This window comes from Pristiophorus japonicus, chromosome 10, assembly GCF_044704955.1.
Source record: "Pristiophorus japonicus isolate sPriJap1 chromosome 10, sPriJap1.hap1, whole genome shotgun sequence".
Taxonomy (NCBI): domain Eukaryota; kingdom Metazoa; phylum Chordata; class Chondrichthyes; family Pristiophoridae; genus Pristiophorus; species Pristiophorus japonicus.
In genome coordinates, this window is record NC_091986.1 from 190,408,934 (window position 1) to 190,433,747 (window position 24,814).

The following is a 24,814-nucleotide window of genomic DNA, read 5'->3' on the forward strand; positions in this document are numbered from 1 at the left end:
GCAATAAAGGAATTAAGGGTTACGGGGAGAGGGCGGGTAAGTGGAGCTGAGTCCACGACCAGATCAGCCATGATCTTGTTGAATGGCGGAGCAGGCTCGAGGGGCTAGATGGCCTACTCCTGTTTCGAATTCTTATGTTCTTATGTTCTTATGTTCTAGGTCCCTTGTAGTCAGAATCAGGTGAATTTATAATGGGGAACAAAGAAATGGCAAACCAATTGAACAAATACTTTGGTTCTGTCTTCACTAAGGAAGACACAAATAACCTTCCGGAAATACTAGGGGACCGAGGGTCTAGCAAGGAGGAGGAACTGCAGGAAATCCTTATTAGATAGGAAATTGTGTTAGGGAAATTGATGGGATTGAAGGCCGATAAATCCCCAGGGCCTGATAGTCTGCATTCCAGAGTACTTAAGGAAGTGGCCCTAGAAATAGTGGATGCATTGGTGGTCATTTTCCAACATTCTATAGACTCTGTATCAGTTCCTATGGATTGGAGGCTAGCCAATGTAACCCCATATTTTAAAAAAGGAGGGAGAGCAAAAACAGGGAACTATAGAACGGTTAGCTTGACATCGGTATTAGGAAAATGTTGGCATTATTAAAGATGAAATAGCAGCGCATTTGGAAAGCAGTGACAGGATCGGTCCAAGTCAGCATGGATTTATGAAAGGGAAATCATGCTTGACAAATCTTCTAGAATTTTTTGAGGATGTAACTAGTAGGGTGGACAACGGAGAACCAGTGGATGTGGTGTATCTGGACTTTCAAAAGACTTTTGACAAGGTCCCACACAAGAGATTGGTTTGCAAAATGAAAGCACATGGTATTAGGGTAATGTACTGATGTGGATAGAGAACTGGTTGGCAGAAAGGAAGCAGAGAGTCAGGATAAATGGGTCCTTTTCAGAATGGCAGGCAGTGACTAGTGGAGTGCCGCAGGGCTCAGTGATGGGACCCCAGCTATTTACAATATACATTAATGATTTAGATGAAGGAATTGAGTGTAATATCTCCAAGTTTGCAGATGACACTAAGGTGAGTGGCGGTTTGAGCTGTTAAGAGGATGCTAAGAAGATGCAGGGTGACTTGGACAGGTTAGGTGAGTGGGCAAATGCATGGTAGATGCAGTATAATGTGGATAAATGTGAGGTTATCCACTTTGGGGGCAAAAACACGAAGGCAGAATATTATCTTAATGGTTACAGATTAGGAAAAGGGGATGTGCAATGAAACCTGGGTGTCATGGTACATCAGTCATTGAAAGTTGGCATGCAGGTACAACAGGCGGTGAAGAAGACAAATGGTATGTTGGCCTTCATAGCTAGGGGATTTGCGTATAAGAGCAGGGAGGTCTTACTGCAGTTGTACAGGGCCTTGGTGAGGCCTCACCTATAATATTGTGTTCAGTTTTTGGTCTCTTAATCTGAGGAAGGACATTCTTGCTATTGAGGGAGTGCAGCGAAGGTTCACTAGACTGATTCCCGGGATGGCCAGACTGACATATGAGGAGAGATTGGATCGACTGGGCCTGTATTCACTGGAGTTTAGAAGGATGAGAGGGGATCTCATAGAAACATATAAAATTCTGACAGGACTGGACAGGTTAGATGCAGGAAGAATGTTCCCGATGTTGGGGAAGTCCAGAACCAGAGGGCACATTCTAAGGATAAGGGGTAAGCCATTTAGGACTGAGATGAGGAGAAACTTCTTCACTCAGAGAGTTGTTAACCTGTGGAATTCCCTACTGCAGAGAGTTGTTGATGCCAGTTCATTGGATATATTCAAGAGGGAGTTAGATATGGCCCTTATGGCTAAAGGGATCAAGGGGTATAGAGAGAAAGCAGGAAAGGGGCAATAAGGTGAATGATCAGCCATGATCTTATTGAATGGTGGTGCATGCTTGAAGGGCCGAATGGCCTGCTCCTGCACTTATTTTCTATGTTTCTATGTAACTAACTGCACAGATAGCTGTTAATGGGTATGATGTAATTGGGATTCCGGAGACATGGCTCCAGGGTGACCAAGGCTGGGAACTCAACATCCAAGCGTATTCAATATTCAGGAAGGATAGACAGGAAGGAAAAGGGATGGAGTAGTGTTGCTGGTTAAAGAGGAGATTAACGCAATAGTAAGGAAGGACATTAGCTTGGATATGTGGAATCTGTATGCGTAGAGCTGTCGAACAGCAAAAGGCAGAAAACGTCACTGGGAGTTGTGTACAGACCACCAAACAGTGGTAGTGAGGTTGGGGATGGCATAAAACAGGAAATTAGGGATGCGTGCAATGAAGGTACAACAGTTATCATGGGTGACTTTAATCTACATATAGATTGGGCTAACCAAACTGGTAGCAATACGGTGGAGGAGGATTTCCTGGAGTGTATAAGGGATGGTTTTTGAGACCAATATGTCGACGAACCAACTAGAGAGCTGGTCATCCTAGACTGGGTGTTGTGTAATGAGACAGGATTAATTAGCAATCTTGTTGTGCGAGGCCCTTTGGGGAAGAGTAACCATAATATGGTAGAATTCTTTATTAAGATGGAGAGTGACACAGTTAATTCAGAGACTCGGGTCCTGAACTTAAGGAAAGGTAACTTCGATGGTATGAGACGTGAATTGACTAGAATAGACTGGTGAATGATACTTAAAGGGTTGACGGTGGATAGGCAATGGCAGACATTTAAAGATCACATGGATGAACTTCAACAATTGTACATCCCTGTCTGGCGTAAAAATAAAATGGGGAAAGTCGCTCAACCGTGGCTAACAAGGGAAATAAGGGAGTGTTAAATCCAAGGAAGAGGCATATTAATTGGCCAGAAAAAGCAGCATACCTGAGGACTGGGAGAATTTTAGAATTCAACAGAGGAAGACAAACGGTTTAATTAGGAGGGGGAAAATAGAGTGTCAGAGTAAGCTTGCAGGGAACATAAAATTTGACTGCAAAAGCTTCTACAGATATGTGAAGAGAAAAAGATTAGTGAAGACAAATGTAGGTCCCTTGCAGTCAGAATCAGGTGAATTTATAATGGGGAACAAAGAAATGGCAGACCAATTGAACAAATACTTTGGTTCTGTCTTCACTAAGGAAGACACAAATAACCTTCCGGAAATACTAGGGGACCGAGGGTCTAGCGAGGATGAACTGAAGGAAATCCTTATTAGACAGGAAATTGTGTTAGGGAAATTGATGGGATTGATAGTCTGCATTCCAGAGTACTTAAGGAAGTGGCCCTTGAAATAGTGGATGCATTGGTGGTCATTTTCCAACATTCTATAGACTCTGTATCAGTTCCTATGGATTGGAGGCTAGCCAATGTAACCCCATATTTTAAAAAAGGAGGGAGAGCAAAAACAGGGAATTATAGACCGGTTAGCTTGACAACGGTATTAGGGAAAATGTTGGAATTATTAAAGATGTAATAGCAGCGCATTTGGAAAGCAGTGACAGGATCGGTCCAAGTCAGCATGGATTTATGAAAGGGAAATCACGCTTGACAAATCTTCCAGAATTTTTTGAGGATGTAACTAGTAGAGTGGACAAGGGAGAACCAGTGGATGTAGTATATCTGGACTTTCAAAACGCTTTTGACAAGGTCCCACTCAAGAGATTAGTGTGCAAAAGTAAAGCACATGGTATTTGGGGGGTAATATGTTGACGCGGATAGAGAACTGGTTGGCAGACAGGAAGCAAAGAGTAGGAATAAATGGGTCCTTTTCAGAATGGCAGGCAGTGATTCGTGGGGTATCGCAAGGTTCAGTGCTGGTCCCCCAGCTATTTACTATATACATTAATGATTTGGATGAAGGAATTGAATGTAATATCTCCAAGTTTGCAGATGACACTAAGCTGGGTGGCAGTGTTTGCTGTGAGGAGGATGCTAAGAGGCTGCAAGGTGACTTGGACAGGTTAGATAAGTGGGCAAATGCATGGCAGATGCAGTATAATGTGGATAAATGTGAGGTTATCCACTTTGGTGGCAAAAACAGGAAGGCAGATTATCTGAATGGTGACAGATTAGGAAAAGTGGAGGTGCAATGAGTCCTGGGTGTCATGGTACATCAGTCATTGAAAGTTGGCATACAGGTATAGCAGGCGGTGAAGAAGGCAAATGGCATGTTAGCCTTCATAGCTAGGGGATTTGCGTATAAGTGCAGGGAGGTCTTGCTACAGTTGTACAGGGCCTTGGTGAGGCCACACCTTGAATATTGTGTACAGTTTTGGTCTCCTAATCTGAGGAAGGACATTCTTGCTATTGAGGGAGTGCAGCAAAGTTTCACCAGACTGATTCCCGGGATGGCAAGACTGGCATATGAAGAAAGACTTGATCAACTAGGCTTATGTTCACTGGAATTTAGAAGAATGAGAGAGGATCTCATAGAAGCATATAAAATTCTGACAGGATTGGACAGATTAGATGCAGGAAGAATGTTCCCGATGTTGGGGAAGTCCAGAACCAGGGGTTACAGTCTAAGGATAAGGGGTAAGCCATCTAGGACCAAGATGAGAAAAAACTTTTTCACCCAGAGAATTGTGAACCTATGGAATTCTCTATCACAGAAAATTGTTGAGGCCAGTTCGTTGGATATATTCAAAAGGGAGTTAGATGTCGCTCTTATGGCTAAAGGGATCAGAGGGTATGGAGAGAAGGGAAGAGTGGGGTACTGAAGTTGCATGATCAGCCATGATCATATTGAATGGTGGTGCAGGCTCGAAGGGCCGAATGGCCTGCTCCTGCAAGTATTTTCTATGTTTCTCTTATATCAGGATGTCAAGGTAGCAGTGTAGCTTAATGGAGCGCTTAATAGAAATTATCAAAATTTTGAATTCATGAGAGCAAGTAGGCCACAAATACTTTCACTGGTCAGTGATTAGGAACAAGGGGGCATAAATTGTCGATTAGTACTAAAAGCATAAAGGAAGACATGAGGAGAACTGTTTTCATGAAGAGGGCGATTACGATATGGAATGCATTACTGAAAGTGGAAGCTGAGTCGATGTTGGACAGGGAACAGTAGACTTATAATGCAATCTTGGTCCCCATAGCATTGCTGTGCCTCTGACATCAGCATCTGAATTATGGGATGCTGTGGTCTGCTGAGTGTCCGATGCGCTCCAGAAGCAATCTTGGCACTCAGACTGTATACATATGTTGTATGCTAGATTCATTAAGGCCCCATAATATGGTTGAAAAGCTTTGAACAGTGCTCGGTGTCTGTATGAAATGAGAGCAGCGAGGGACTCCCCTTCCCAACGTTGGATCTTTGCTGTTAAACTGGGCTGATTCCTTTGAACTTTCTGGCAGAGTTGCTAATGCTTTGCACCCCTCCCTCTAAGTGGAGATTGGCTAATTCACTGTAGATCAGGGATTGAATTTGGGATCTTCCTGCTTTGTACAGCTCAATACTAAACCAGATGCTGTCGATTGTGGAATCAGATTGAGACAGCATAATGCAGGCTTCATTGCTGTTCAGTGGCCTGCTCTCACACAGATATTTAGATGTTCTGCATAGTGCCAAGCAGCAGAGGAATGGCAGGATCTGTCCCGGATGATGGAGATGTCTCACAGATTAAGTCCATCTCAATAACATCCAACCACTCTGTTCAATTGGATACCGATGTAACATACAGGCCTGGTCAGCTACTGCATCAATATCTGTGGCACCTGCAGTTACATGGTCAACGACTAATCCAGCACAAAAAAGTCCTGGCCACATCCATCTCTAAGTAATACATTGAGAAGCAGCAGATATCTACCTCACTTCCTCCTCCCACTGGGAAGCAGAAGACAAATGAAAAGTGATTTAGGTGTCCTCATACAGGAAACACAGAAAGTTAGTATGCAGATACAGCAAGCAATTAGGAAAGCAAATGGCATATTGGCCTTTATTGCAAGGGGGTTGGAGTACAAGAGTAAGGAAGCCTTACTACAATTGTACAGGGCTTTGGTGATACCACACCTGCTGTGCTGTACACAGTATTGGTCTCATTATCTGAGGAAGGGCATACTTGCCTTGGAGGCGATGCGATGAAGGTTCACTAGACTAATCCCTGGGATGAGAGGGTTGTCATATGAGGAGAGATTGAGTAGAATGGGCTTATACTCTCTGGAGTTTAGAAGAATGTCTAGAGCTAGGGGCCATAGTCTCAGGATAAAGGGTCTGCCATTTAAGACTAAGATGAGGAGAAATGTCTTTACTCAGAGGATTGTGAATCTTTTGAATTCTCTACCCCAACGAGTTGTGGATGCTAAGCTATTGTGTATATTCAAGGTTGGAGTTAGATAGATTTTTGGACTCTAGGGGAATCAAGGGATATGGGGATTGGGCGGGAAAGTGGAGTTGAGGTCGAAGATCAACAATGAGCTTACTGAATAGCGGAGCAGGCTCGAGGGGCCGCATGGACTACTCCTGCTCCTAATTCTTATGGTCTTATGTAACTCCAGTAAGGTCACTCCAGTAAGGTCGCAGAAGAATGACGGCACCAGTGAAATCACAACCCAGCAGCAATCAGCACTTTGGGGAGGGAAAAACAATTGGAGAGTTATCGAAGGTGAAACCTTGGTTGGCAGTCGTGCAAAATGGCCGATAGCGAATTGGCAGCTCGTTTTACATCCCCCACACTTTGGAAGTTAATGGAAAAGAAATCGAGCAGGGTGTAAAAGGGGCGTTTTCAGTTTTGTGATACTACCCAAGAACAATTTCATCCCATCTGTTCTAATCTCAATTCCCTGCTCTTTCCTCATACCCTTTAATATCTTTGTTCAATATCTTATCTGTAGATGATAATGCTGTTCTGTCACAGACGCACTAGGGCTAGTGCTCCTTTGAGCGCACTGCATTCACCTGCAGCATTTATTGCTGACCTTGTTCCAGAAAGCAAGGTCAGCTCTTTTAAAATAAATTATCAATGAATAATGTAGGATATGTTCGAAACACATAGGTGTCAGGGGGTGGAATATAGTGTTAGTAGCTGTCAAAGGGCTGATGGTCACCCTAAAACTGATCCAAATTTGGAAAATGTCAGAAAGAAAACACAGAGGCAGAACAGCACCATTTCAAAACACTGTTTTGGCTTTGCTTCTGTAGGAGATACGACAGAGAAGGGTTGATCCTTTCTGAGTGGAGGAGTACCGTCCAGTCAACAGTATTGCCAGAGCAGCCTAGATGGAAGTAGCACAGAGATTTAATGCTGCTTCACCTGTGACTCGAACCTGGAAGCAGGCAAAGGAGAAATTTACTGGCCCATGCAAGGTAAGTGCAAAGGCACTTTGTATAATTTAACACTGTTATCTTACAAGGCATCTTATTAGCACTTGAATGTAAAAGTGTTGCAGCATTAAAAAGAGACAATGCACTGCACTCTAGTAGCGGTTTATCTATTTTTAAAATGCCGCGGGATATCCCTGTTTTACCAGGTCACTGTGCAGTGCTGCCATCATAATGCACTTGCCCTATGGCCCATGAGATGTAGCAAACAACAAGCAACTGGGGGAAGTGGGACCTGTACAAAAGGGACGGTTTGCACTTGAGCAGGACTGGAACTGATGTCCTGGGGGTAACATTTGCTAATGCAGTTCGGGAGTGTTTAAACTAATATGGCAGGGGGATGGGAACCTATGCAACGAGACAGGGCGAAGTAATATGGAGTCAGAAGCAGATGGTAGAAAGGTAAAAAGCAATAGTGGAAGACCGAGTAAACAAAGGCAAGAAACAAAAAGGGCCACACTACATCATAATTCTAAAAGGACAAAGGGTGTTACAAAAATCAAGCCTGAAGACTTTGTGTCTTAATGCAAGGAGTATCCGTAATAAGGTGGATGAATTAACTGTGCAAATAGATGTTAACAGATATGATGTGATTGGGATTACGGAGACGTGGCTCCAGGATGATCAGGGCTGGGAACTCAACATCCAAGGGTATTCAACATTCAGGAAGGATAGAATAAAAGGAAAAGGAGGTGGGGTAGCATTGCTGGTTAAAGAGGAGATTAATGCAATAGTTAGGAAGGACATTAGCTTGGATGATGTGGAATCTATATGGGTAGAGCTGCAGAACACCAAAGGGCAAAAAACGTTAGTGGGAGTTGTGTACAGACCTCCAAACAATAGTAGTGATGTTGGGGAGGGCATCAAACAGGAAAGTAGGGGTGTATGCAATAAAGGTGCAGCAGTTATCATGGGTGACTTTACTATACATATAGATTGGGCTAACCAAACTGGAAGCAATACGGTGGAGGAGGATTTCCTGTAGTGCATAAAGGATGGTTTTCTAGACCAATATGTTGAGGAACCAACTAGGGGGGAGGCCATCTTAGACTGGGTGTTGTGTAATGAGAGAGGATTAATTAGCAATCTCGTTGTGCGAGGCCCCTTGGGGAAGAGTGACCATAATATGGTGGAATTCTACATTAAAGAACTTAAAGAAGGGTAACTTTGAAGGCATGAGGCATGAATTGGCTAGGATAGATTGGCGAATGATACTTAAGGGGATGACAGTGGATGGGCAATGGCAGACATTTAGAGACCGCATGGATGAACTACAACAATTGTACATCCCTGTCTGCCGTGAAAATAAAAAAGGGAAGGTGGCTCAACCATGGCTATCAAGGGATAGTATTAAAGCCAAGGAAGTGGCATACAAATTGGCCAGAAATAGCAGCAAACCCGGGGACTGATAGAAATTTGGAACTCAGCAGAGGAGGACAAAGGGTTTGATTAGAGAAGGAAAATAGAGTACGAGAGGAAGATTGCAGGGAACATTAAGACGGACTGCAAAAGCTTCTATAGATATGTAAAGAGAAAAATGTTAGTAAAGACAAACTTAGGTCCCCTGCAGTCAGAATCAGGGGAAGTCATAACGGGGAACAAAGAAATGGCAGACCAATTGAACAAGTACTTTGGTTCGGTATTCACTAAGGAGGACACAAACAACCTTCCAGATATAAAAGAGGTCAGAGGGTCTAGTAAGAAGGAGGAACTGAGGGAAATCCTTATTAGTCGGGAAATTGTGTTGGGGAAATTGATGGGAATGAAGGCCGATAAATTGATGGACTGCATCCCAGAGTACATAAGGAGGTGGCCTTGGAAATAGCGGATGCATTGACAGTCATTTTCCAACATTCCATAGACTCTGGATCAGTTCCTATGGAGTGGAGGGTAGCCAATGTAACCCCACTTTTTAAAAAAGGAGGGAGAGAGCAAACAGGGAATTATAGACCGGTCAGCCTGACATCGGTAGTGGGTAAAATGATGGAATCAATTATTAAGGATGTCACAGCAGTGCATTTGGAAAGAGGTGACATGATAGGTTCAAGTCAGCATGGATTTGTAAAAGGGAAATCATGCTTGACAAATCTTCTGGAATTTTTTGAGGAGTTTCCAGTAGAGTGGACAAGGGAGAACCAGTTGATGTAGTGTATTTGGACTTTCAGAAGGCTTTCGACAAGGTCCCACACAAGAGATTAATGTGCAAAGTTAAAGCACATGGGATTGGGGGTAGTGTGCTGACATGGATTGTGAACTGGTTGGCAGACAGGAAGCAAAGAGTAGGAGTAGATGGGTACTTTTCAGAATGGCAGGCAGTGACTAATGGGGGACCGCAAGGTTCTGTGCTGGGGCCCCAGCTGTTTACATTGTACATTAATGATTTAGACGAGGGGATTAAATATAGTGTCTCCAAATTTGTGGATGACACTAAGTTGGGTGGCAGTGCGAGCTGCGAGGAGGCTGCAGAGTGACTTGGTTAGGTTAGGTGAGTGGGCAAATGCATGGCAGATGAAGTATAATGTGGATAAATGTGAGGTTATCCACTTTGGTGATAAAAACAGAGAGACAGACTATTATCTGAATGGTGACAGATTAGGAAAAGGGGAGGTGCAACGATACCTGGGTGTCATGGTACATCAGTCATTGAAGGTTGGCATGCAGGTACAGCAGGCGGTTAAGAAAGCAAATGGCATGTTGGCCTTCATAGTGAAGGGATTTGAGTACAGGGGCAGGGAGGTGTTACGACAGTTGTACAGGGCCTTGATGAGGCCACACCTGGAGTATTGTGTACAGGTTTGGTCTCCTAACTTGAGGAAGGACATTCTTGCTATTGAGGGAGTGCAGCGAAGGTTCACCAGACTGATTCCCAGGATGGCGGGACTGACATTTCAAGAAAGACTGGATCAACTGGGCTTGTATTCATTGGAGTTCAGAAGAATGAAAGGGGATCTCATTGAAACGTTTAAAATTCTGACGGGTTTAGACAGGTTAGATGCAGGAAGAATGTTCCCAATGTTGAGGAAGTCCAGAACCAGGGGTCACAGTCTAACGATAAGGGGTAAGCCATTTAGGACCGAGATGAAGAGAAACTTCTTCACCCAGAGTGTGGTGAACCTGTGGAATTCTCTACCACAGAAAGTTGTTGAGGCCAATTGTCTAAATATATTCAAAAAGGAGTTAGATGTTGTCCTTACTACTAGGGGGATCAAGGGGTATGGCGAGAAAGCAGGAATGGGGTACTGAATTTGCATGTTCAGCCGTGAACTCATTGAATGACGTTGCAGGCTCGAAGGGCCGAATGGCCTACTCCTGTACCTATTTTCTATGTTTCTATGTTTCTAACACCGAGCACGGTTCTGTCAGGGGCTCTTGCGTTGGAAGGGTGCTCGGGCTAGAAAAATTGAAGGAGTTCCTCCTCCCATCATAGGCAAATCATACCTCTGGCACACTGCACCTCTCTAGTGTCCAGCAGGGAAACATCAAGAGTAAAATCCTCCCTTAGCTCTTCTTATTAACACAGCCTCACATTTGGGCGAGTAGGTTCCATAATGTTTGGATCCCTGCTTATTTTTTGATTCCCACCCAATTTTTCATTGTCAATTCCAGCAGACAGTGAAAGTGCCTGCCCTTAAGGCATATTTAAATGAGGCAGTAATAATGTGCTGACGTCAACTGTTCCATTTTTCATCATTACCATCTTTTTCTATAACTGAGCATCCATCATGCCTGTAAGAAACAGGCAGTGGCAATGCTGGTGAAAAAAAGCAAGCTGATTTAAAATGCCCAGTAGATAGCTCCTTTAACCACGATTCACAGGAATCTGATTTCTCAGCCAATTTTGACTTTTTTTCCACTGCCGAAAACTTCTTTACCATATGCTATGTGCTTACTGCGGTAGGACTTCCCAATTCCCCTCTCCCCCTGCCACAACCAATTGTAAAGGAGCTACAAAGAGTCTGCTATTGGGAATACCCTGCATATTTGTTTATAGAGAAAGAAAAGAAGCAGAGGGAGACCATGCTGGGGAGGCACCCAGCCACGGTACCCCCAAACCAGAATATACAGACCAAGGTGCTAATGTAAATGTAGATTCTTTTCTTTCAATCTGGTTCAGTAAAATTACTGAGTCGAATACCTCTTGTGCTTTGAACAAAGCAGTCTTTATTTTACCGGCCGGCAAGACTTATCAGACAGAAGATATACTTTCTCGATCGAGCGTACACACTCCCTACGGATAAGTAACGTTACATTGTCAAGGCACAATGGTTATACATTTTCGGCAAAAGATAACAAGATAGGGCTAGAGTGACATCCCAGCTCAGCCCATCTCTTTTGATCCCTCCTTCCCTTTGTCCACTCATAAGCCGACCCAAGCATGGTCCGATTTTAAACAAAGACCTTCTGTCAATGTTTCAGGTTAATAACATGATTTAATACGACCTTGAGGTTTTTCTGCAAGCTGTGGGTTTTGTTTCAATATGTGTTAGTTCAATATATTTCGCAGTCTCGAGTCTGAGATGTCATGGCTATTCCTCCATGAATTGTTTGTTAGCTTATACTGTCCCTATACAATTCCCACGTTCTCAACTTCAATGTCTCTATACATTTTTAAACATTCACACTTCTACCTCTAATTGACCTCAGAACAGCGCTTGCAGAGGCTGGACTTCACAAAAGAAAGCCATCAGTGAGTGAGCCACATGCTTCAAATCAACCTGCAGCCCACCTCCAACATTGGCCAGTGGCCATGAAGGTTACAGGCGCCCTGCATTCTTATACAGTATTGTAAAGCCATCCATCAAGATACCACAGATGTGAGCACTAGAGTCCTCCAAGTGATCTGCCATCTGCTGCTGTGCAGAAATCATCACCAGTGCTTGGCAGTCAGGAATGGTCCCAATGGGCACGTGGGGGAAACCAAGGTTGAGGCAGGGAGGTGGCAGTAGGCTTCGTCATCCAATTTTCTCCACTTGGAATGGGATAGTGGAGGAAATCAGTATCAAGGGAGCAATAACTTCCATTTATTTAAGGTTCGTTGCATAAAATCAAAGTCATAGGGCTAGACTTTCCACTGATGCTCGCCGGGCTATTGCCCATCTATCGCCCAAATAGGCAGGCTATCACCCATTTTAGCTTAAAAGTGGAAAGTTGGGCCTGAACATCGCCCACTGATCGCCGGTCCAATTTTCGGCACACATGAATCTGCTATCACCAAGGTGATCGCTCACCGCAACTTTTGTCACATCGCCCACACATCGCCGGGCTGATCACTCACCGAGAAGGTCGCTGGAGAAAAGCTGCTTCCCACTGGCACTACTCGGCAGAACTCAGCACTATGGATGCCATTTTGAACGTCGGGGGTACTGAAAGAGGCTGCTTCAACTTGTGGCTTATGAGGAGATTTAACTTGTGAGTGATTTTAAGGGCCGTAATGACTCTTGGCAATCATCTAATCACCTTTCAGTGTTGAGGACAAATCTAAGGGCATTTAGAGCGATTTGTAGTGATGGGGTCTGTAATTTCTCTGTCAGTATTGGTCAATAATCACATGCTTTAGACTGAAGAAGGTACATTGAAGAGCATTATGTGCCCAATCAAAGAGATGGCAGACTGCTGCGGAGGAGGAGACCTTACACCCGACGCACTTACAGGGATAAGCAATCATACCTGAACTTGTCCGATAACACTTGCCTTTGGAGGCTGCGCTTCCGAAAGGAGATCATCGCTGAGATATGCCAGCTCATCAAGGGAGATCTGCAGCCTACCAGCACCATCAGGACCGCACTGCCTGTTGAGGTAAAGGTTACTGCAGCACTTTCCTTCTATGCCTTGGGCTCCTTTCAGGCATCAGCTGGCGACATTTGTGGTATCTCTCAGCACGCCACACATTGCTCCATTCGACAGGTGACTAAAGCCCTTTACACTTGCAGGCTGGACTTTATAACCTTCCCTATGACCAGGGAGGCACAGACTGGGAGGGCTTTGGGTTTCTCGCGAATATAAAACTTCCCCAAGGTGCAGGTATGCACATCTATTGCGAGCACCATTACAGGATGTGGAGGAGTTTCGTAACCGAAAGGGATTCCACTCCCTGAATGTGTAGCTCATGGTTGACCACAACCAAATAATCATGGCAGTAAATCATGGCAGTAATTTTCCAGGCAGCATCCATAATGCGCACATCTTGTGTGAGAGCACTGTCTCTGACCTGTTTAACAGTCAGCCACAAGGTAATGGTTGGATGCTGGGGAATAAAGGATATGGCCTTGCCAGTTGACTCATGACCCCACTGCGTAATCCCCAGATGGACGCCGAGAAGCGCTACAATGAAAGCTATATAGCTACAGGCAATATCGTTGATAAGACAATTGCAGTGATGAAGTAGCGCTTCAGATGCCTGGACCACTCTTGAGGCAACCTACAATACCACCCTGACCAGGTTGCTGAGTTTATTGCGGTGTGCTGCATGTTATATAACCTAGCTATAAGGAGATGACAACAATTGCCAGATGGGACCGCCGGTCCACCTCAGGAGAGAGGACAAGTGGAAGATGAGGAGGAGGATGACGAGGACCTGGGGAGGACAATCAGCCTGGCAATGAACCCATGCCCCCACGTCTCCCCGCAAGACTGGAAAAGCCCCATGGGAGTTACGCAGCTGCAAAACTCTTGCGTCAGAAGCTTATAAATGAATGCTTTGTATGAACCTACATTGGTGACAGTTAAAGTTACAGATACAGAAAGATAACAGTGCAATTGCGTTATGTTTCATCCTTGCCTAGTCATTGTTTTCCAACAACTGTATTCATGTTTTATATTACCTTACTAGAAGACACTTTACAACAATTGTAAAATACAATAAAATATTTTAATAATTTAACATTTTTTTTTACTGTAAAATAACACCACACCCCCAACAGTCACCCAACAATAAATGTAAAGTACAACAATAATAACAATAACAACACCAGCCCCCCCCCGCCCGTGTCCTAGCCCCCCGTTGTAATCGAGTAACAGGACCAGGACGACTTGCAGCAGGGGACCTCAAGGCCTGCTGCTGTGGGGATGGTGATGGTGGCAGCTACTCTCAGGGGGTGGAGGGGGAGAAGATGTTTCGGAAGAAACGTCTTCCGAGTCAGAAGGAAGTTCTTCCTCCTGACTCGCATCTGTGCTGGCGGTTGGTGGGACAGCACCTTGGAGTACTGTGCCATCTCGCGTCACTAACGCATGCCGCAAGGCATGGACGGCGGCGGTCTGTTGGCCCATTGCCATAATCATGCTCTCCATACCCTCCAATATGCGAGCGGACATTCTGCCAATGTTCCTGGTCAACCCGCCAAATGCCTGGAGGAGTTCTCGACTGAGGTCAACGCTCTCCCTGCACAGCGCAACCATGTCCTCGTTTGGACCTGCCCATCGCAGCGCGTGCCGACCTCGCTGACTCCACCTCCATGAGGTCGGCGTGGACACTGTTGGATGCCTTGGGGTCGCGTGCTGCAAGCCGCTTGGGCCCGCTACGTCTTCCGTCGAAGATGACGAACTGGCCGCAGGTACGCAGGGGCATCCTCCTCGGTATTTTCCATCATTTCCTCCTCTCCCTCTGTGGTCTCCTCCTCAGCACCCATGGTGATAATCATCTGTAAGGGGACAGGGACAGGTGCAGTCTCCCTTTGCGCCTGCGGAGTTGGACCTGCAAAAAACAATTGAGTTTATTAGAACAGAAGAGTAGACATGATTCTTGCGCTGCGCTGGCATATGAAGGAGGAGCAGCACTACTACAATAAATGTGATCGAGAGACGTTACATATTAATGCATCATATGGTTGTACATATGGTACTGATAGGGGAGACTTGAACTAGGGGGCATAATCTTAGAATAAGGGGCTGCCCATTTAAAACTGAGATGAGGAGGAATTTCTTCTCTCAGAGGGTTGTAAATCTGTGGAATTCGCTGCCTCAAAGAGCTGTGGAAGCTGGGATATTGAATAAATTTAAGACAGAGATAGACAGGGATTAAGGGGTTATGGGGCGCTGGCAGGGAAGTGGACTTGAGTCCATGATCGGATCAGCCATGATCATATTAAATGGCGGAGCAGGCTCGAGGGGCCGTATGGCCTACTCCTGCCCCTATTTCTTATGTTCTTTGGTAGTACATCTATGTGGAATTCACTGCCCCAGAGAGCTGTGGAGGCTGGATCAGTGACTATATTTGAGTCGGAGATAGATAGACTTCAGAATGATAAGGGATTGAAGGGTTATGGGGAGCGGGCAGGGAAGGGGAGCTGAGCCCTACATCAGATCAGCCATGATCTTATTAAATGGCGGAGCAGGCTCGAGGGGCCAGATGGCCTGCTCCTGCTCCTATTTCTTATGTTCTTATGTTGTTAACCTGAGAGTAGCACAGAAGCTGCAAGCATAACATGACATGATTCGTATATTAGAATGAAATGCCGTTACATTACTTTGAATTAACACTGCTTTACACATTACTCACGTGACGCAAGGGAGGGACGCAAGGGTGATGGCCGAGTGACTGTGGGTGCCTATAAGTGCTGCCGCTCGTTCCTCAAGGTCGCTGAGCAGGACGAGCTGAGCAGGGCCTCTGCTCACTGCGATTCTTAGAGATCTTCCTCTGCAAACGTGACAAGAGCATGGGATAAGCTAATTGACTAGGTACTATCATGGAAAGACAACAGGTTCCAATGTTATATGCTAATATGGTTTCTATTAACAATTGATGCATGATTATAACATCTACGTTCAGATAAAATATTTCATAAGATCATATTTAGGATCTAATGCTTGACACAAAACATCTCGACTACAATCTTCATGAGGGCCCCCAGGGGATGGGGGTGGGGGGGGGGGAAATCAGGACCGCTGGTGAGCTCGGCAATGACAGGAGCTAATGTCCAAAAGTGTCCCAGGGCAGACGGTGAGCCAGGGCAGCTCTCCCCCAGTCCAGGCTGGCTCACTGTGTAAGTGACAGAAGCCGGAGAGACTGACACAGTCTGGGTAAAGGTGACCGGACCCCTCATTGCTCAGTCGTGTCCCACATAGATCTAAGAATCACCTGAGGATGCAGGACGGCTCGCGGCCATTAACAAGAAAGTCCAGCTATCGAGGACGAATGCCGAGCTAGGTTGCGATCTGCTGTAGACCATGGCTGGGATAGCTGCCAGCATCGCGACCTTTGCTCAACACCATACTGACAGCATGGAGCGGCTCATTAGTGCGGCAGAGTGCAACGCAGAGTCTGTCGAGGCGATGAGGCAAGCGATGGCTGCTGGGCAAGTCGTGCAAGCCCCCGAGCCCACTCTCAAAGCACACAGATCTCGAGGAGCCGGACATGCCGGCTCCATCAATCACGCCCCTACCTTTTCGCAGAGATCCGTCTGCCCTCCCACCTGATCAAGCAGAGGCGGTGAGAGGGAAGGGTGTGGCGCACCGTGTTGAAGGCGGAGCGAAGAAGAGGACGATGGGCCTCACATCGAGGGGAGGGAAGGGAGGTGGTGTATATGCTCGTTAATGGTATAATGTTCTGTCACGTTAGGAATGCTGCACTTTTCAATAATGGGACACCTTGTTCAGTGTCTCATTTTTACATAATGTGTGATGCCTTCTGAGAAAAACACAGCTCTCGCTCTGGTGTTCCCCTGTATGAGGGATATCTTGCCCTCCACCCATGATTCTACTGTATAATGGGGTCCTTCCATCAGGCCACCTTGCCACAACAAGTAAGGGTCACCAATGCAGGAAGGCTTCCATTCAATGAGAGTCAGTTGAACTCCTTGCAGGGCACACATTAAGGCTTGCACTTCACCCAACTTTTTCTCATGCCAAGCATTATGTAGTGGGACCCCCGAGATGACATGTGCATCAGTGAAATTGCAGTCCATTATATGTATTTTTCCATCTTCCATACCTCATGTCATGCTGTTCTCACTCTCCTATGCCGAGACCTGCCAGAGCTTTACATCTTCTAACTCTCGCCCATTTTCTCTGACCTAAGATCATTCCATCTGTGTAGTCACAATCTGTCACTAAAAATCGTCCGGCTGAAATTGTTTCAAGACTCTTGTAGGGCATCTCCATTGAGGCTTTATCATCTTTCAACATTCATTGCCGCTTCCTCTACCACACCTTCCCTTCAACAGTCTAATTTGGAATTACATATCACAAATCTTTGTGTGCGGCTTGAGGTCCATCATGTTACTATTCCTGTGCCACTGTTAATGCTGCTGCATGCGCACAATGCCCGGGATGTGAAACGCTGCAGTGTGTTGAGCGATTCTCACTGCTGCCCGACTCACAGCCAGTTCAGACCAGCTTTTTGCCAGCGATCCTTCTGGCGGGCAGCAGGGCGATCTTACTCCATGGTGCCTGAGGAACATCCCGGATTTCCAACCTCCGGCATGTGCGGGCGGCAGCAAGTAGTGCCGGAGAAACCTCCGCGAGGAATCTCCTGGCGGGCGGCACCTGGGCGGCAGATGGGCGGGGCCGGAGGAATCGCCCCAAAAAAACTCTTTCCGGCAGAAGTTCGGCGGCTGTGGGCGGAACCTCGACCAAGTTCGGGCCCTTAGAGTGCTTTGCAGGAGAGGTGGACGCTAAGCAAGAAAAGAAGAATTAAGGGAGTGACCCAAGGTGTTGTCAAAGAACTCATGTGTTAGGAGACTTGTGAAGGCAGGGAGACACGTAGCCAGATGAAATGGCTTTGAGAGAGATTTCCAGAGAAGATGGGCATATATTGACAGTCTTTGATGTTGGAATGGAGAGAGCAGGAAGCATGCAGTAATTAATGCATAAACAGAGAGAGCTACTGGTGCCTCTCAATACTGCATTCATTGTTCTGTTTCTCTGCTTTCCAACTAATTTGCCTGGGAGTAAATATTTTCCATGAAATTCCCAGTTCAGTGACATCATGTGATGTCATCAGAAAGGGGATTCTACATAAAATGTCTGTTCCCAGGATCCTTCTCACCAGCAATTTGAAAGCAAATATTGAAGGATAAGGGAAATGAGCAGGGAAATGAGATCAGTGTGAATTGCTCCAACGGCTGTCAAAGGCCCAATGGGTAAAATAGCCTACTTTCTGTGCTGCACTATGATTTGATGACAGATTCTGTGAAAATTTGGTAGACTGTCCTTCCCTTTAATCATTTTATGAATGTGCTTATAAAGAATAAAAAAAAACAAATCCCAATATATTATGATCCAGAAACTCTACATTGGAAAAGACCGTGTTTAGCCTAGAGATAAAGGGCTGAATTTTCGGCTTTTGAGATTTTGCAGCAGGTTATAATGGCGGGGCAGTCCTGATACCACCTGGAAAAAATTTGCACCCTCGTCAGCAAAATTCAGCAAAAAGTGAGGTTCCATGATCGGGGACACAAAATCAGACGTTACACGATGGAGTTTTTTCCATCCCAGCTGAAAATCGCGGTGTTAAAAATGATCAACATTTCGCGCATGCGCAGATGCGTTCCAATCTTCCTGGATGCAGGTGAAACTTTAGGATGGGGCGATTTCCTTTGCGCACGTGCAGATGAACCGGCCCACTTCCATCACAGTGGGAGAGATGGCACAGCAGGAGGGAAGACAACCTGCACGGCGCTTCTCTCCAGCGGCTGCTGAGGCGTTAGTGCAGGCCATAGAGAGGAGGTGGCCTGCATTGCATCTAGTGGGTGGAAGGAGGCTCGTGCCCAGTGTCTTCAAGAGGATATGGAGAGAGATAGCCCAGGAGGTGTCAGCAGCAGACACGGTGGCCAGAACTGGCACCCAATGCCACAAGATGTTTAACGACCTCACAAGAGTCATTAGGGTTTGTACCCTCACATTTATGTCGGCCTGTCATGGTTGCAAGATCAGTGTCTCACACAATGTTATGTCTTTGATGGAGTTGCCCCTTCTCTATGTGTTCCAGGCCATGGTGTGGGTTGTTGAAGCCACCTGAAAGCTGGAGGCTCACTTCTCCAGCCATGCCCTCTGCATTCAGGATGCATGTACTCTCTTGTCCTCTAATCATTGTCAACCCTCCTCACACTCCCCTTCCACTGTTGTCCAAAGGACACCCTGAGTCACTATGCTACCTGGATCTCCTCTCCACCCAGTCTTTCCACATCCACAGTTACCAGCTGCACAGATTGAACTAAACACATTTGCACTTCCACACAGTAGCAGCTATTGAACTATGGAAGGCCCATGTGGCACAAGAAGAGGTGGACACGTTCTCAACCCTTCTTCTTGCTCTTATTGCAGGTCAAGCTATCGCATAATAGGAGGGAGCAGCATCACACCTGAGGCAGACAGCCTGAACTGCAGGAGCTGACAGAGGTGGAGCAGAGAGTGTCGGCCCTCATGGGACCCCAGTTCGTGCGGTGGCTGACGGCAAGTTCGAGCCCCCTTCGGGCAGTGACAGTATGCTAATTGCATTTGCGATTGATGTGACTTCCTTGATCCCTAATATCAAATTGCCTAGCCCCTTCTATTGTTTTGTGCTTACAGATGACCAGCCAGAAGCACACCAGCCTTCCCGTGAGCCATTGATATCTGACCATGGGGGAGATGATGAGGGAGGGGAGGACAGTCTGCTACCTGAGCGTCAGACCCCATCAGTCCCACTATGTGGGGAAACTACACCGGTGGAGGACAGTGACTTCGAGGGGTTTGAGGACTCTGAGGCTCCTGGCCCCAGTAGCCTTCAGCAACGACCAGTGGGAGGGGAAGCTCGTGGGCCAGCTCCCTGGAGGGTGAGTCGTCACAGTGGTCCTGCTGAGAGACAGGCAGAAAAGGACCTGGCTATGTTTAGGGAGAACACGGAAATGCACCGCAAGCTCATGGGTGCATTGGGTAGGGTCCTGCAGAGCATAAACGCACTTGCTGTGAGTGTGGTGGAGGCCGCCTCATGAATTGCACGTGCATCTGAGGACACCAGCGAGCCCATCCTTGCCCACTCACAGAGGCAGATGGACTCCAGCAGCGACAGTGGTGTTCCAGAGTGTGTGATGCATGCCATGGGTGAGGTTACAGCAGCGATTGCATCGCAGGCACAAGCTATGCTCCAGCTTGGTGATGTCATGCAATCACTGACTGATGACATCCTCTCTATGTTCCCCACTGTCCAATGGAGAAGTGACGGTGCTGAAACAGGCCAGCAAGTTGTGGTCACACATCATGCTCCGGATGTTGAGGCCCGGCCCCGTGCGAGTGTCAGTGGTCCCCAGGAAATGGAAGATGTTGTCCTTCCTCAAGATTACAGCATTCCGGCTCCCACTACTGACTCTCTGACCATGCACTTATCATGGTCCACTCCTGATCCATCAGAGACTGCTGCTGCCGATGCTGAGGTGCGGCAACCCGCAGCCGGGCATTCCAGATCCTGAGCTCGTCCAGGGCATTGTCCCAGACCATCTGTCCTTTCTGACCCCCAACACAGGAGCCCTCAAGCAGCCTTGCTGTAGGCACTAAGACCTCATTTGAGGAGGAGCAACAAGCGTGAGAGATGGGTTAAAGGGCAGGGGGGGCAAAGTGCAGGGAAAGTCCAAATAATGTGTAGAACAAGGTTGTGGAGATGCCCTGATTTTTGTTTATTACGCCTGTAAATAGTTACGTTGATTTAATGCACTTCATTGTTGGTCAGTGCCCTGCAACAGAACATTGTATATTGTATGGTTTTCTTTTGGTGGGGGGAGTGTTTGTTACTTTGTTGCAGTAAAATATTACTTTGATCCTTTGCCATTGGTGGCTTGTGTATCATTCCAATGTTCACCAGAGATGTGCCTTTATGGGGATACATAGCATGGCCAATATTAGCTCCATTCCTCAGCTTCCTCCATTTAGGAGAACCGGTCCATTATGAGCTGGCAACATGTGGCTCTTGGTTCGGCAGCATCTCCACGCTACTCTTCCATGGATGGTGGGCTATCCAATCGGGGCCTCACTAGGCTCCTCTTCGTCATCCTCCTCCTCCTGAGGTGGGGCTGCAACACTGGCAATGCCTGGCCCCTCATGATGGCTAAGTTGTGCAGCATGCAGCACACCACAATGAATTCAGATACCTGTTGAGGAGAGTATTGAAGGCTGCCTCCAGAGCAGTCCAAGCATCAGTCTGCCTGTAGGAGATGGCATATCTCTGTCAGCCCCTCCTTTTGGAAGCACAGCCTTCTCACACACTGCTCCTCAGAGAGCTGGAGGTATGAGCGTTGGTGCCTGTGAACCCGTGGTAGGTAAGCCCTCCTCCCAGATGTCTTTGACCTCTCCTCATCCGTGGCCTGACATGGCCAAGAGACCTTGTTGTATCCTGACGTCACCTTGCAATAGCATGGAGGATGATATGCTGGCGAACTAGCAATGCCCCCATTAAATTATTTCACTGAAGATGTAAGGACACTGTAATGGCAGATAAAAGTACCGCTTTCGAGTCAGAGCTTCATGCAGTGTGCTGTGTGCAAACATTGCAGTCAATGTGACCTGAGATGTAGGATTCTCCTCTCTCAAATTAAATCAGCCGCAAATACCGCCTACTGGACCGTGGGACCGCCTGGTTTTTCAGGCACCTCTTAGGGCGGGCGTATAATGTGGCGTTAGAGCCTAATTTTGCATCTGGGGCACTAGCATTGCCATCATGATCTAATTGAAACTAGAGGGCGGGGCGGTAAGTTTTTGTGCCGCCGCAAACCCTGAGCCAAATTTGCCGACCGACATTAATGCTGGCCGCCCACCGTTATGCCTTAAAACACCCCTCCGGGGTGCTACCAGAGGCTGAAAATCCAGCCCAATATTTAATGATCTCTACATTTGACTTTAATGCATGGGCTGTATTTACATTTTAAAATCTTTCATACATATGAATTAAATTGTTTAAAATGTAAATCACTCATTTTGTTTTGTGCACTCATTTTTAATCCATGGTTACTGTAAATTCTTAAATTAACGGTGGCTCCTCGCACTGTGTATTTAAAGTACCTGTGCCTAGCAGTAAATTATCAGCATACCTGATCAAGTTTACCAGTTCACAGCAATTTCAGGATGCTAATCACAAATCAAGCACTCAGTTCCATCAGACTGACCAGATGGCTACAATTCAATTTTATGCCTTGAACTACTGACATCGAATTGCCTAATTCTTTGCTGGATGCATTCAAATGGAACATTGCTTGTTGAATGTCTGCCCCAGTGACCTTATCTGAAAATGCACTGATTTAATTTTTTCAAGTGTTCAGCATCTCCAAATCACAGCACAACAATTATGTAAATAATTTAAAAAAATGCAATTTACTTTAAACCCCTTGCAGGTTACCTTAATTACAGTAATCGGTAACTATATTAACCATGGTCACCATTACTAATAATGGTAATTTATTCCAGATTTATTTATTTAATATAGCTAAAGATGCACATACCTTGCTTTTCAGAGGTTTAGTGCTGTAAATGCTGCTCCCTATTTAATATAATTTTAATTCTCTAGCTGCCATGGTGAGATTGTAAATTCCTGGATTCTTTTACCTCAATCTGGTTCAGTAAAATTACTGAGTCGAATACCTCTTGTGCTTTGAACAAAGCAGTCTTTATTACCGGCCAGTAAGACCTATCAGACAGAAGATATACTCTCTGGATAGAGCGTACACACTCCCTATGGATAGGTGAAGTTACATCGTAAAGCGTTAACAGTTATACAGTTTTGAAATCAGATAACAAAATACAAATGGATTGACAGTCCAACTCAGCCACTCATTAGTCAATCTATATGAGATGTTCTTCTTGAAAGCTCAAGCATTGCCTCTAAATGTTTCAATCTAATGGTGTGACTATTAACTGAGACCTTGCAATTCTGCAGATGTATTTCATGTTACAATTATATATTATTGGCAGGATTAGTGACTTGAAACCTTGAGAAAGACTGTTAGCTATGCTGATGTTGCACTATTTGCAATCTGACATTCTCCCAGCTATTCTTCCATGGCTTATACATTTTCATATATCCCGTTTACCTTACTGTCCTTAATTCCATATATTCCATTCAGATATCCACATCCCCCCTTTTATCATTCTATGATAACATTTAGGATCATTCTATGAGTATTGCATTGTTGAGTAGTTCTCTAGTTTGTTGGATCATAACCCGGGAACCCTTGACCACAAGAGGGTCTGCTAACCTTGTCATTACTTTACAGCAGAGGTTAAGGCAACCAACAATCAAACAGCAGGTAATTAGATAGGATCTCCAAGATCCACCCAGAAACCAATCAAACCTGCTAAGTTCTTTTGCTGGTGTGGATAACTTTTTCACCTCCCTCCTTATGTGATCGGCAAGGTGGGTTATGTTTTCTGAACTATCAGGAATGTAAGTGCAACATTCAGATCCTATCAGGGCACACGTTCCCCCTTTCTCAGCTAACAGGTAATCGAGGGCCATTCGGTTTTGTAATGCTACGGTCCTTATCGCTACCATTTCAGCTGTGATGCCCTCCAGAGCCTCAGCAGTGCGGTTAGCTACCTGTTCCAATATCGTTTCTTTGAATCCATCTAACAGTCTCAGTTAGGGTCAGTGGAACGGCGCGCAAAGGAATTCCCCCTTTGGAATGTATAGGGATATGTGAACACACCCAGCATCTAGTGAAGTGCCCTTTTTCCGCATAAACGTAAGACATATACAAAAAGGTGTTTACATGGAGCTCTCGCCTTTGTGTTCCTTCCCGTGCACCAAAACTGTCATATATCAACACTATTATGCAGACAGTAGCATACAGACACAGTCTCATCTTATAAATAGTCCAATTATTTAGCTGATAAAAAGAGTTCTGTTTTCCCGTTTCCCTTCTTCAGGTCTCCGTCAGTGTATTTGGCTGTCTTACGGGTAAAAGTTCAAACTGATCCTCCTTCAACTGCCTTGTTCAGCTATGGGGAAGAGGAGATCTGGAACAGAAACAGGAATTAGACTAACCAGCAAAATTTGTTTAAATGGTGATTTGCAATGGTGCAGGTGTACCCAGGCACTTTTCCCCTCAACCTTGGCTGCAGTGGGGGTAGTGAGTGACACCTAAAAAGGCCCCTCCCATTGTGGCTCTAATCCCTTCCGAATCCATACTTCCCTGGTGCCACGAGGGACAATTCGGGTAAAACTGGGAGGTCGAGGTGAGCATCTTGAACCTGGTTGTGAACTAGTCGTAGAGCCTGAGTCAGAGAAAGAACATAGGTGGTCATCAGTCTAGCTGAGATCTCATATCTAGGAACAATTTCCCTCATTAACACCTTAACAACAGTCTGAGTCTTATTGTCCAGGTTAGGGTCGGCTTCAATCCATCTGCTAAACACATCTACTATTACTAACACATATTTGTAACACTGAACTTTTTGCAACTCAATGTAGTCCAACTGAAATGTCTCAAAGGGACCTTCAGGTAGGGGCTTTTTACCCCAATCACAGGGGACTCCCTTCCCTGAATTATGTTGCTGGCCAACCAGGCAACGACTACTGATGTTCTGGGTGAGCGCCTGAAGTCTAGGGTGCCACCAAGTAGCCAAAAGCGTATCACTTGTTG

General features: G+C 45.8%; 1 long non-coding RNA gene across 1 annotated transcript in view; it reads left to right on the forward strand.

The window, feature by feature from the left end:
• LOC139274879 (uncharacterized) overlaps positions 1-24,814 on the forward strand; it is a 62,113-nt gene that overhangs the window by 27,462 nt on the left and 9,837 nt on the right. The window contains exon 2 of the long non-coding RNA XR_011595633.1: positions 7,095-7,259. This is a non-coding gene — a long non-coding RNA (uncharacterized lncRNA). The remainder of the gene's footprint in view (positions 1-7,094; positions 7,260-24,814) is intronic.